The sequence below is a fragment of the Triticum dicoccoides genome, chromosome 4A (assembly GCF_002162155.2).
Source record: "Triticum dicoccoides isolate Atlit2015 ecotype Zavitan chromosome 4A, WEW_v2.0, whole genome shotgun sequence".
Lineage (NCBI taxonomy): Eukaryota > Viridiplantae > Streptophyta > Magnoliopsida > Poales > Poaceae > Triticum > Triticum dicoccoides.
This window is the reverse complement of record NC_041386.1, coordinates 660,707,729-660,721,569: the sequence shown is the minus strand read 5'-3', so window position 1 is coordinate 660,721,569 and position 13,841 is coordinate 660,707,729. Positions and strand designations below refer to the sequence as shown.

General features: G+C 42.3%; 1 long non-coding RNA gene across 1 annotated transcript; it reads left to right on the top strand.

Annotated features, from left to right (window-relative positions):
* The first annotated feature begins 529 nt into the window (after positions 1-529).
* Positions 530-1,897, top strand: LOC119289616. The gene is made up of 3 exons (XR_005141556.1): positions 530-963; positions 1,162-1,352; positions 1,838-1,897. It is a non-coding gene; the product is annotated as an uncharacterized LOC119289616 (long non-coding RNA).
* Positions 1,898-13,841: the final 11,944 nt, after the last annotated feature.

Genomic DNA, 13,841 nt, shown 5'->3' with positions numbered 1-13,841 from the left:
TATTAGACTCTGCTACTACAATTAGACTACATGTGTAGGCTAGAGAGAAGTTCAGAACATGCATTACATTTATTAGATGCTGCTGCTACAATTATACTACCATATCCTGCTCAAACCATTCGGCGTTTGAAAGAATATCTTTTATTTTTTCTATTTGCAGCTTTTTCCTGGAACCATTGTTATGAACCAATTAACTCTTTGAGAATTAAAGGTATGCCAATATAGTCGGCTACTATTCTCATGTTGCTTTGCTATCTACTATTTTCATACCTGATTTGACTTGCCTGTGGTTCCTTCTATTGTATAGATGCGTTGGTATGAACCATTGTTTGGACTGCACCCCTAATGTAAAATACCAAGTATTTGCAATGCTTGATTGTTGTGCAAACTTTTCTTATAATTTTGATGCCTTGGTGCATGAGCTATACAATGATACACTATATTTAGTTTGCGTCGTTACACACATTTGGCGGTAGCCATCGGCCATCACGTCTTCTGGCCTGCAGCTCGCCAACCTCGCCTGCTCGAACCCAAGACACCACTACTTCTAGGTCCCACAGCTTGATCCCGCCAAGGTAACCATTTGTCCTCTCCCGTCTTGGCATGTAGTTTTAGTGACATGTGGTTATAATTAGTCAGCCAAATAGCCCACATAGGCTGTTAATCTAAAGTCAGATTACACATTACTTTTCTTTTTTTTTCTTCTAGGAATTATTGAGTTCCCTGTACTTCCCTCTGCATCTATTCTCGGTGTCATTTTCTGAATTTGGTAAGGTGTATTCTTTTCTTTGGCAAAAAGAGAAGGCAGGAGGAGGAGGAAGCTGAGAGGGAGAGGGCGAGGAGATCTCGGTCTGCACATTGCGTCTCCCACAAGCTACTGCGGCGGGAGAATCCTATACCCAACATCCTTCTCAAAGCCTGCAGCTACTGCCTTCCCAAGCAATGCCAACCTGTAGCAACAAGGTGAGCTACACTCCATTTATGTAATACATATTTCATTCTACTATGCCCCTCTCCTCTCTTTGATCTTTCCATTGTGATGGAAATAGCTGATTTGATACAAACATATTGCTAGCTCCTTAGGTGTAATGTTGTTTAAAAGATGACACAGTCGTATATGGATTTTTTTCATGATACAAACATGTATTTTTTTATTTGCAGGGTTCAGATTTTAAGATCTCCAGTGAGCTTCCATAGGATTGGCAGGAGAGGAGGAGCAGAGCTGACCAACTCTGCTCAAGATCACCTTACTACAACAATGTAAGCAGCTTCCCTTACAAGGTGTACCACGAGATCATACTGTACACGAGTGCTTTGGAGAAAAAATTCCATCGTTGTGCTACTGAACCTTGGTATGTCTTGGTTCCGCTTCAGGGTTCATTTTGTACATTGATTAATATCATTGCGAAGAACAAGACACTTTGAAGCTCTCTCTCTATATATATATTCTTAGGCTATGTAGTTGATACCTTTCTTACTTGATGGATTTATATAGTTTCATTCTCTCCATAGGTAAATTGTGTAAATCATATAGTATTTTTGTAGGTGACAAATTTGTGGGTTCACATGAGTCCGTGATTTGTGATCAGATTCCTTTTTGTGCTATGAGGGTAGTGGCTGTAATATTTTTGTAAATATTATTCTTTTATTTGATAGTAGGTCCAATAACTTGCTAATACAAGCTTCAGGTCTGACAGATCTAAACAAATATGTTTCTCTATCTGTATTTTCAATGTGATCGGTTCCCCTATTAGGTTAAAGTTTATAAGATAATTTTTGTTACTCCATTTACTTTGTATGTTAGTTTCTTATTCTATGTCTGTTGTTCCGCCAACAGAGGAGCGCCGGGGAGAGAACCCATTGGATGCAGAAGCGTGAAGGAGTCCATACAGTGCAGGCTAGTCAACCGTGAGGTTAGTAGCATGCAAACTACTGGCTAGCTCTTGTGATAAGTGATACGTTTCAGTTAACTCCTTGTTCATGCAAGCTAATCTAACGGATTACTTGCTAGCTACATATATATGACTTGTGTACACATAGTCTGGATGTTATGTATGGGAAAATGAAATAAAACAATATATAAATATGTGAATCTATGCCTCTTATTTATTTTTTATTGACGAGCATGGCAGGAGCTCTATCGATTTTATTAAAGATAGGAAAAAGAAACAAAATACTTAGTTCCTTGGTTTATGTCTTTTTATTTTATTTTACCATTTTCTCAGTGTGTTATGAGTCGTCGTTGCCCATACAGTTGTGGTTTCGTAAACCAAAATAATGCTTTGCCTCTGTGTGGTGCCTCGACACATCATATATACATGGATAGTGAAATCTCAGGTCTACCTTATTCACGTAGTTATTCGCAAAAAAAAACAATCTTATCAGCAGGTGAGACTCGGCACATGCTTGGTTGAGTAACCATAGACTCACCAATTTAGTCTATGTATTCTTACACTGGCCATACAACAAAAAAATGTGTGTTCATTGACCGGTTTTCTTCGGAAAAAAAAATTGTACCTCGTACCTTAAAACTGACCGTCGATTGCTTCTCATTTTTATTGTTTCCAATAATGTTATTTTTGCATCTTTATGTTGGCCTGTGTGCCTGTATGTTCCTTTGCTGCTCATTTATCAATCACATATTTATGTTTTCTCTATACCATTTCCAAACACTCATGTTTACCATACTGTCCTGAGAATTTTTGGCGGAATAATTCTTGATATTATCTTGGAATTCCTAGAGCTATTTACCGGAGGAGGATGTACTCGCATAACACAATGACTGTTACTATGCTTTTCTACCGGAGAAAGATGCACACATTTGAGTATTTCTGTTAGCCATCTTGGTAAACAAATGTTTGTTGTTTCCTTTGTTTATTTCCATTGGCAAAACATTGCTTATCAATGATTGGAACTATGCTTCCAGCAGTATCACTTGCCATGATGAGCTACACCATTGATTCTCATTTTGTGTACTTATCAAGGCTGCTATCTGATTTTGTCACTTCCCTTTTGTAGTCTTTTGTATGCCTTGCTTTCGGTACTATACTCTCCAGTTGCCTTTTGTAGTGTGCTACTTGGTTTTCGGTCCCTTTCTTTGTAAATGACTTGCCCTAATTATTACCAATGATATTTAGACTTGTGGGATGTGTTGCTTTGTATATGAACAACTTGCTGTAATCCCGATCCTGTATCATTCATTTTTACTCGTATAGGTTTTGTTTTCTACAACCTCTGTTTGCATTACAACTTCGAAATAGATAGGATGTGGTATGATTACAATTACGATTTAGCACTGATTGCGTGGGTATGGCAAAGGCGACAACAATTTTTAGTATCACCCTTTTTTGATTTTTATGTCATGTTGATTACATCCGGTCATTGCATTCACTGGGAGGAGACATTGCGCTATGCATGACACCCAGTCTGGCCAGCCTTTGCAACTGTCAGCAACCTATTTGTTCTTCTCCTTAGCTAGACCCGATTCTTCGACTGGTTTAACTTGCATAGTAGTTCTGTTTAGATTACAGTTTTAGATTCCTCCACTCTTTGCTATGATTAGGTTAATTTCTAACAAATGGGACGATGATCAGGAGGAATACTATTTCGGTATTGCTACCATTATGGTTCCACTCATGAATAATTGAAAATAACTGGATGATCCATCGCAAGCAATCGTTCTAATTCCTATTTGGCAACCTTGAATACCCCGATGTGTTTCGATTTGGTAGGCTTGGTTCCCTCCCTGATTGTGTGCATCATCATGGTGTTTGCTTGTTGTTCTAAAGTTTCAACTGCATGGCTACTATTGGGTTGGCTTCTTATAAGTTATGGGAGAGAGTGAGAGTGTGGGCTTGGTCAGGGAGATCTCTTTTATTTATTTGCTGGTACCTGATAGTTTTTCATGTTCCCTTGTGAGATCTTAGTGAAAATAATGATTTTATTTGTTGTGCGGGCGGGCGGGTGCAGAGAAGAAGAACCTCAACTCGGAGCTCTTGTTTCTTCTCAGTATATATGTACAGATTATAAATATAATAAATATATGTGTCCTCTTTTCCTCTTTCTCTCCTCTGGTTTTAGCGCCGAACTGGGTGGCCTTGATGAATGATGTTGGCTTATTTTAGAGAAAATCTTTCTAAATAAATACTTGATAAATGATGTTGGTTTATTTTAGAGAGAATCTTTCTAAGTAAATATACACTGAAGAGAGGTTTCAATTTCCTAATAGTACATGTTCAAATTGTTGTTGTATGTGACCTTAGATAGAAGGATTTGCACTTGTGATTATCCCTTTCCCTTTTTGTATCAGAGCTTTGTGCCAAAAAACTGCTTTGGTGCCGAGACAATTACCTTGCAACATTAATCTTGGCTGAAATTGTGCACCTTTACTAGATCAATCATGTTTGTCAGTGTTAAATAATTAGGCACATAATAAGATGAGATCATAGTGTAATCAAGTTTTGTGCCCAAAGAAAATCTTGGAGGATATCTATGTATAGTAGGCTTATTATGTTTTCTGGGTGCCTTGTGGAATACTAAGATAAAATAAATTTAATTTCATTTTTTATATTCTTTTATGTTAAAGAGGCTACATTGTATCCAGATCACTTAATATTATCCAAAGTGATTCTCTTTCATACAGACCAAATTAGTTCCTCGCTGTCCATGAGACGCACTATTTGAATAGTTTGCCTAACATGACATGTCCTTTAGCAGATCCATGCGTTGAAACATGCAAGCAAATCAAATGAAGGAGTGTGGACAAAGTTATATATCAAGCAAATCGGATGAAGGCGTGTGGACAAAGTTATATATCTAATAGTCAACCATGTAGTTTACTATTATGCAGTATGGAAAACAGTGTAAACAAGTTATTTGAGACTAATACTGCTATGGCCTGCTTTTGGTTTCTATCATACCAAACCTTGCTTAGGTATTTCATGTCACATTTTATAACAAATGCGCTGATGGCATGTAGATAGGGCCATTTTTTAGATATTTTACAGGGTGATTACTGTTGTGAGTATCTACCAACACCTACTCTTTGAGTAATATCAGATATATTTCTATCCTGAAATATAGAGTAATATCAGATGTTAATCGGAAAAGAGTTATATCAGGGGTTTGATCATTGAACTTTTTTTATTCCATCCTGATTAAGTTGTCCTGTACATGTGTTAAACTTGCCTTTTTACTAATGCATAATGCAGTTTGACCTTCCACTGCTTGGCCATATCGGTTGGACTGGTACCCTCGCGCCGAGGCGCGTTGCCGATCTAGTGTATGATTAGTGCACGATTATAAACGGAGACGTCACATACTGCATTTAGAAAGAGTCAGGCAACCATTGGAAAGCATGCATACATGCGCCCCAATTAGTGCATTCACAGCATTTCCATATCGTACATCAGCACTCTCTCTCACCTACTACCGAAAATCCCTTTTAAAAATGAGGCGTTTTTTGAAAATTTCAAAATTCTTAAAAGAAAGTTACATTTTAAAAATTTATTAAAAAAATATAGATATACGTGGAGGCATAATACACAAGTGTAAATTTTTAGGACGAAATACGTTGAAACGAGGGCTATGCAAAATAGACAAATCTAAGACTTTTTAACCCATGATACTAGTCATCCTCCCAGGTCATGAGTTTGTCTCTTTTATATAGATCACATCTTAAGGTATTTCATCCTGAAATTTTACATACATGCGCATAACTTTTTTATTTACTTGTACACATTTTTTTCAGATTTTTTAAAATAAAGAAAAGTATGAATTTTGATTATTATTTTTTTAGAAAAAACAACCTCCATGGAGGCAGAGAGCCAAAATGCCTTACACACCAATGACGCCATATTAAAGCCAGTTTACCCCCACCCGCAAAAAAAAAGCCAGTTTACCCCAAGAAATCTTCTGCAGGCTACAGCTACAATGGAGCAACTAATTGCTCTCTGAAAATGAAAGGTTGTGTTTCCATGAAATTACTGGGACCCTAAACAAACGGGTGCTTTGAAGGAAAAAAACGCTCCCGGGTCGCTCCCAGGGCGGCTCAGGAGCGAAACCTAAGGTCCCAGAAAAGCACCCTCCGCGGCCACTCTCTCCCCGCCACTGCCGTCGGCCTCGGCGGCGGTGGCGGCGGGCCAGCTGCCAAAGGGGGCCGGGAGAAGTTGAGGCGGCGGCGGCCGGCTGGAGCGGCGACGGTCGCGCCCGTCCGCGCGCGGCGGTCAGGGACGTCGCTCCCTGGCTGCGTTGGTGGAGTCGACTCTCTTCTGTGGTGGTGCCCAGCCGCTATATGCGATGCTGAGCTTCCCATGGTGGAGTTGTGCGTTGCTCGATGGAGATGTGGACAAAATCTGGGTTGACTGACCTGTTTCTTTGGCAACTACTCACGAGGTACGTAGCGCGACCATGTCGAGCTCTTTCGAGCGACAGCGCCGTCCATGTGTGTGGTGCCAGAGGAATCTGGCCCAGCCTCGTATCGGTGTCCTCTTGAGCGCCGCTCGTCTGCTGGAGATGCCTGGCCTTGGGTGCCGGTGCCCGGCCCGGCGGCGAGAGGTTGGATCGGGGCGGCGTGGGGGCCTGCTACCGTAATGATTAAGGTGACAGTCCTCGTGCTCTTCTCACATCACGATAACGGCCTGTATGATCGGTCCTTCTTTTTTTTTTGAAGGAACAACCTTGTATTCCATTACAAATTTAGACAGGCCGAATCACCAGCTACAGAGTTTACAACAAACTCAGGGAAATAGCCTAGCCAAGTTCCATATTCCCCATCTCCTAATCTTACACCATGTGCTGCTAGGCTGTGAGCTGCTATATTACAAGATCTTGGACAAACACTAACATTTACATCATCAAAAGCCACATTCAACTGAAATTTTATTTCCTGAAACACAGCACCTAAAGTCGACAAGTCATACTCCTCGCTTGAGATCGCCTGCTTCAACACCACGGAGTCTGTTTCAAATATCACACGATTACATCCCATTTGTGTAGCAGTGTTGATTGCATATAACATGGCAAGGGCTTCGGCGTGGAGAGCATTGGATACATGTTCCAGATTTCCTGCTCCTGCTGCCATAAGCTCACCACTATCGTTTCTGACCGTAAAACCCCATCCACCAGACAAAGATGCTTCATGAAAAGCGCCATCAGTATTTATTTTGAGGGTCCCACTTGGGGGAGGAGACCAACATATGATAGAATCTTGTTTCTGGGTGCTGCTCTGCTTCTTAAGGTTCCTGCACTCAAACACATGGTAGTTAATAGAAGCAATTATATAATCTAGAGATTTCATCTGATCTCCGGCATTGGCCCTATTTCTCTCATGCCACCACACCCAGAACAGAATACACACCTTCATGCGATCTTCCTCGGTCAGGCGAAATATCTCATCGAACATACTTATTGGGTCATTGCTTTTCAAAAGTTTCTCTCTAATTTCTTCCATTTGGGCTAGCCACCAAAGCCTCCTCACTTTCTTGCACTTCAGAAAGCAGTGCCCCCCATCCTCATCGTATCTGTTACAAACTGGACATCTAGTATCCACTTCCATACCTCTATTCCTCAGTTTCATTCTTAAAGGTAAGTTGTATGTTGCCATACGCCATAGGAAGTGCAAAATTTTGTTAGGGAGAGGTAAGGCCCATATTTTCTTCCATTCAAAATTAGTTGTTTCTCCTCTGCTTGCAGAGCTAGATGGCTGGCCATATCTTGATTCCCTTTCTGCACAATCTACTGCTACTTTGTATGCCGACTTCACGGAAAAAATCCCTTTCTTGTCGAAGTGCCAAGCCACACAGTCCTTTGTATGCTCATAAATGGGGATTTGTAGGATTATCTTAGCATCTTCTGCATTGAAAGTTTGGCACACTAGGTCTTTGTCCCAACCATTAGTTATTGGATCAATAAGTTCCGCCACCCTTGTGACTAAATTTCGTCCTTGCAGTGTGGTAACTCTTCTGGTGATGCCTCTTGGAAGCCAGGGGTCTTTCCAAATATTAATATTTCTTCCATCTCCGACTCGCCAAATTATGCCTTTCTTTAAGAGTTGTACGCCTTTCAAAATACTGCGCCATGCATAAGACATCCCATTCTTTGGCATTGCTTCAATTATGCTGCGGCCGGACGCTTCAAGTGCTCGTGCACAGAGAGAGGAGGGGTTTTGCAATAGCCGCCATCCTTGTCTTGCAAGCATGGCCATATTAAAAGAGTGCATGTCTCTGAATCCCAAACCTCCCACTCTCTTCGGTTTAGATAGTTTCTCCCAACTTGTCCAGTGGATTTTATTGACCTTATCCATATGGCTCCACCAAAATTTGCATATTATGGAACTAAGGTCATCACATAAGGTCTTGGTTAGGTCGAAACAAGCCATTGCATATACTGGGATTGCCTGTGCTACTGCCTTGATTAAGATCTCTTTTCCCGCTTTCGATAATAACTTCTCTTTCCAACCTTGGATTCTCTTCCACACCTTTTCCTTTATATATTGGAAAGTACTTGATTTTGCCTTTCCAATGTAAGGTGGCAGTCCAAGATATCTCCCTTTTATCCCTTCTGTTGATATGTTCATGATTTCCATTATTTTTCTTTTCTCTTCTCTACTTGTATTCTTACTGAATAGGATGGCTGATTTATCTTTGTTTGCCACCGGTCCTGAGAAAGCTTCATATTTGTGCAATATGTCGTTGAGAATCTGAGCATTCTCTACATTTGCTTCAATGAGCAGCAATGAGTCATCTGCAAAGAGTAAATGACTCACACTTGGCGCCTCCCTGCATAATTTAATCCCTCTCAGACTCCCATTTCTTTCAGCTTCATTTAGCATTGCTGAGAAACCCTCCGCACACAACAAAAATAAGTAAGGTGAGAGGGGGTCTCCCTGGCGCAATCCTCTCTGGGGAATAATTACCTCCATTGTATCTCTATTAACCTTGATCTGGTACCTCACAGTTGCAACACACTTCATCACCAAATTTACCCATTCACTGTCAAACCCCAATTTTAACATCATTTTCTTCAAGAATGTCCATTCTACTCGGTCGTAAGCCTTACTCATGTCGAGCTTTACAGAAGCATATCCTACCTTACCCCTTCTCCTTCTCTGCAAAAAATGGGTAAGTTCGTAGGCCAATAAGATATTATCCGAAATTATTCTACCTGGAACAAATGCACTTTGGTTCGGAGATATAATATAAGGTAGAATATGTTTCAATCTATTAGCAATTACTTTAGAGATCACCTTGTAAATGACATTACAGAGGCTAATTGGCCTTAGGTCCTTCAAGGTCGCTGGGTTTGAAATTTTTGGAATTAACACCACTGTGGTATCGTTCCATCCTTCTGGCATTTCTCCACCTTGAAGGAACTTTAACACTTCCTCCGTTAACTTATTGCCCACCAGTTGCCAGAACTGCTTGTAGAATATTGCAGGCATTCCATCTGGTCCTGGCGCCTTTAGGTCACCAATATTGAACAAAGCTTCTTTCACTTCCTCTTTTGTATATTCCACACATAGACTATGATTCATTTGAGCAGTCACTTTTGGAGAGACTGCGTGCAAGCTTTCATCCCTATTTGGTCCTGTTGAGGAAGTAAACAGATTAAAAAAATAGCTAGCAACATGCTCCTTCAATTGTTCCTCACACTCCACCCATGTCCCATCCTCTCTCCTTAGTCTCTTGATAGTATTCTTCTTCTTTCTTTCTGACGCATAGGCATGGAAAAAAGTTGTATTTTTATCCCCAACCTGCAACCACTTAACATGAGCTCTCTGTCTTCAGAATATGTCCTGTTGGTGTTCCAGTCTGTTCAGTTTTTCCTGCAAGAGATGCTCTCGAGACACCGTGTTCTCGTCAATCGGTGCTCTTCTCACATGTTCCAGCTCAGTGTTTATTGTTTTAATTCTTTTCTCTAGATCCCCTAACACATTAGTGTCCCAATTTTTTAGATCTCCCGCGATTCTTCTTAGTTTTTGGGATAAATCATTTTCGCCTCTAAGAGACGCGTCCGACCATGCATTCCTGACTATTTCTTCACATCCCTCCTCCTGCAACCACTTTGCTTCAAATCTGAAGCCATTGTTCCCTCTTTGAGGTCTCATAGTTCTATCCGCGCCTTCCATATGTATAGTCACAGGTCGATGGTCAGAGTGTCTAGGATCTCCTGTTATCACTTTGTATGATGGAAATCTTATGCACCAGCTCCGGGACCCGACGGCTCTATCAAGTCTTTCCTTGACATATCTGCTCGCTTCATGGCTCTGGTTTCTCCAGGTATACTTGTCTCCAAGATAACCCAGATCTCTTAGACCACAATCTGAGAGTGCCATTCTAAATTCCTCCATCTGTCGAGGGGCCCGAGTTGGCCCTCCCATCTTTTCATGACTATACAGGACCTTGTTGAAATCACCAGCACAAAGCCATGGGAGCGTGAGTTGTTGATCAAGAACTCTCAAGAGCTTCCATGTTTTCTCCTTTTTATTTGTTGCTGGCTCGCCATATATGCCAGTAAATCTCCATCTAAAATCATCCTGCTCCTCTATCACCACATCAATGTGATTTCTTGAGTAGTTGTGCAGATCAACTTTTACATTATTCTTCCATAGCATAGCAAGCCCCCCACTTCTTCCTTCACAACCCCTCACCACTATGCTTGTCATTCCTAGCAAGTATTTAAACCACAACATCCTTCTCGCATCCATCCTTGTTTCAGATAAGAAGAGGATGTCGGGGTCCTCCCGCTTCTGGAGGTCCAGAAGCCCCCGAACTGCCGGGCCATTCCCCAAACCCCGGCAGTTCCAAACCGTAATTTTCATTTTGTTTCGCCGGGCTGTCCTTGCAGCCCAGCGTTCACAATATCAGAATTGTTGTTTATTATATTTTCACCTTGTATGACCTCACCATCAATCTCCATTCTGGCTCTCTTCATAGGCTCGCCTTCTGTGTCCACCTCCATCACTAAAGCGTTCCTTTTCTTTGGTTCAGATCCAAATATTTGTCCTTGTTGTTGCTTGTTGTTTGCTCTCACAATGCGTTTGAAGATTCCTTGTTTTGCATTCCTTCCCTTCTTCGAGCCTTCATCTTCCTTCTGTTGCCTCCCCTTGTCTTCATGTAAATTCTCCACTACCAAAGATTTATTATTAGCAGTCTCTTTAGCTTGTAGCATCAGAACCGTTTCCGCGGTAGTTGTATTTTTAGACTCCATGCCAGATTCTACCTGTTTACACTTTGTCCCTGGTACATGTGTTTTATCCTCAAACGACAGCTTCCTTACTTCAGCAGACCGAATTTTGTTTTCTTGGTCTATTTTCAAGGGACATGCTATTTCATTTTCCTCACCTTTTCTTGGTCTATCCTCGTCCCTACCTAATGATGCATTTTTCCTCCAAGATGGGCTATCACTTCCCTGCTTGCTGCCACTGCTGCCGGTACTATTCGTTAACCAGAAATCCCGTCTGTCATTTGAGCTCCTAACTTTCTCTTCAACGGAGCTCCCCCTGAAAATCGTCGCATGCAACCATGGACCAAATTGTCTCCCTCCCTCTCTCTTGGTTCTGTTTGGGCACGTCTTCTCCTTATGACTTATGATGCCACAATTATAACAAAAATCTGGGAGATGTTCGTATTTAAGGGTGATAAGCTTATCTTTTCCCTCTTTCTTTTCCTTCTTCTCTTTCTCGCCGACTCCCATCATTTCTTCATATGTCTGAGCATGATCCTCATCATCCTCCTCGATTTCTAAAGTGGCGAACCTCATTATTGGGACTGTTATATCCATCCGGAGTTTGATTCCCATGAATTCACCCATTGCATTTCCATTATCATCCATGTCTATATCCAAGACCTCTCCAATTTGTTCTCCCACCAGACTCCCTACCTCTGTGTTCATCATTCCCAAAGGAATACCATATGCTCTGACCCATATGGGGATAGTCTTAAATTCATACTCATCAATTGTTTTGCTTGGCATAAAATCTTCCATCACTAATAACTCCTTATTAAACGACCACGGTCCATTATTTAGAGCCTTCCTTTTACTATCTTCTTCATGGAACGAGAAAAGGAATCGATTCCTATTCAAATCCTTACAATCCACTCTAGTGAAAGGGCTCCAGATGCTGCCTAATGTTCTTCCCAAATATTCTGCTTTAGCTGGTCTTTCAGAGAAGAGCTTACCCACAGCTTGGAGCTTGCCCACCGTCGATGAGCAGGTGTGTTTCCTTCCAATCTTTATGCTTCTCTTTTCTGCATCTGACAGCTTCAAACTCTGCAGTTTCTCCTCTACCATGTCCAAAACAGGGGCCTTCCCGTCGCCCATGGCAACCCCGCCCAGCTGGAGATTCCGGGCTTGTGTCGCCACCAAACGCCGCTAATCGCCCCGCTGCCGCCGCCGCCGCAAGAAACTAGAGTGGCTCCTGCGGTGCCTTGAATCAAGGGCTTGGGACGGGAGGGAGTTGGCTTGGGATGGAGAGAGCTAGTCAGGGGCGTGAAGAACTTGCTTGGATCTCGTTGATGCTTCGCCGGACCAGCACAACGCGTTGGAATCTCAAAGATTTGGTGGATTTTTTTTGAAAGAGAGATTTGGTGGCTTTGAGTGTGAAGATTGACGGCAAGAGCTGCCGACACTGGTCGCTATGGAGTCGCCACAGAAGTCGCGAGAAACGCACCGAACCGTCACGAACGGACGGACCTTATGATCGGTCCTTCTCATCTGGCCATCAATGTGTTCCGGAACGGTCGTTGGAGATTTTGCTCAGGATATCTGGATCGGTTAGTTTTCCATCGTGCACGTCCATATCAGCCTCAAGGTTCTGACGGCGTGGCGCGAAGCTTTGTTGGCTGATGACACATTGGGACATGTCGGCTTCTCGATTTCCATGGTGAAGACAACGGTGAAGAAGGTCATGATGGCCGAGATCGGAGGATCAATTACACGAACGGAGCCTGGAGGCGATGGAGTCAGCCAGGTGCTAGATAACTCTTAGGAGCAGCAGTAATAAGTGGGGACGGCAACACTGGGGGATTTCATATTTGAAGGTACTCCTGGGGTACCATGTCGTAACTTTCAGGGTGAAAACCTAAGGTCTGGCCCAGGGACGGAGCCAGGATTCTAACATAGGGGGGGCAAGCTTTTGCCTTTAATGTGGGGACCGGTAAAAAAATATGCAGTGAAACTAGTCTAGCTTGATGAACTAAATTTTAATGGACCAAAAATAATTGGTGTCCCCTATGAGGTATTCAATTTTAATAAAAAGTTTCCGCAAATCAAATGAGATTGCAATTCACATGTATGAACTAAATACTTCTGGTACAGAAGAACGTCCCCTGATGCTAAAGGTACAAATTAATGTAATTTTCCAACATAAACCATGGACAGATGGAGCAAGTAAAAAATGAAAAAACTGACTAACCTAACGATTTCTCTTGCCTCGTCGCCCCTGACGTTGGCCATACGGGCTGCCGGTCGACCGTGCGGCCGCAAGCTGGATCTCCCTCGCTGCAATTCCGGAGTTAGAAACTGCACATCGATGGATCAGGCGGTAGGCGACCAGGCGTAACCGCGTGAGGCATCGATGATCGATCTAGCAGCCAGGAAACGATGTGCGTGCGTGCGTGCCTGAGTCCCTGACCTAGCCCCCTTTGTATTCCACGTTGGGCTTTTCTTATTCTTTTGGGCTCGGCCTACAAAATCTACTGCATTGCATATGGGCTGGGCTGGCTACAGGAGATGCTTCACGCTACGTACACAGATGGACAGGCCGACAGGGGGGGCGAAACACTTCACGCATACGGGTAATTAGCGAAAAATCTCATCGCTGTTAAGGGGGTTCTAGCCCC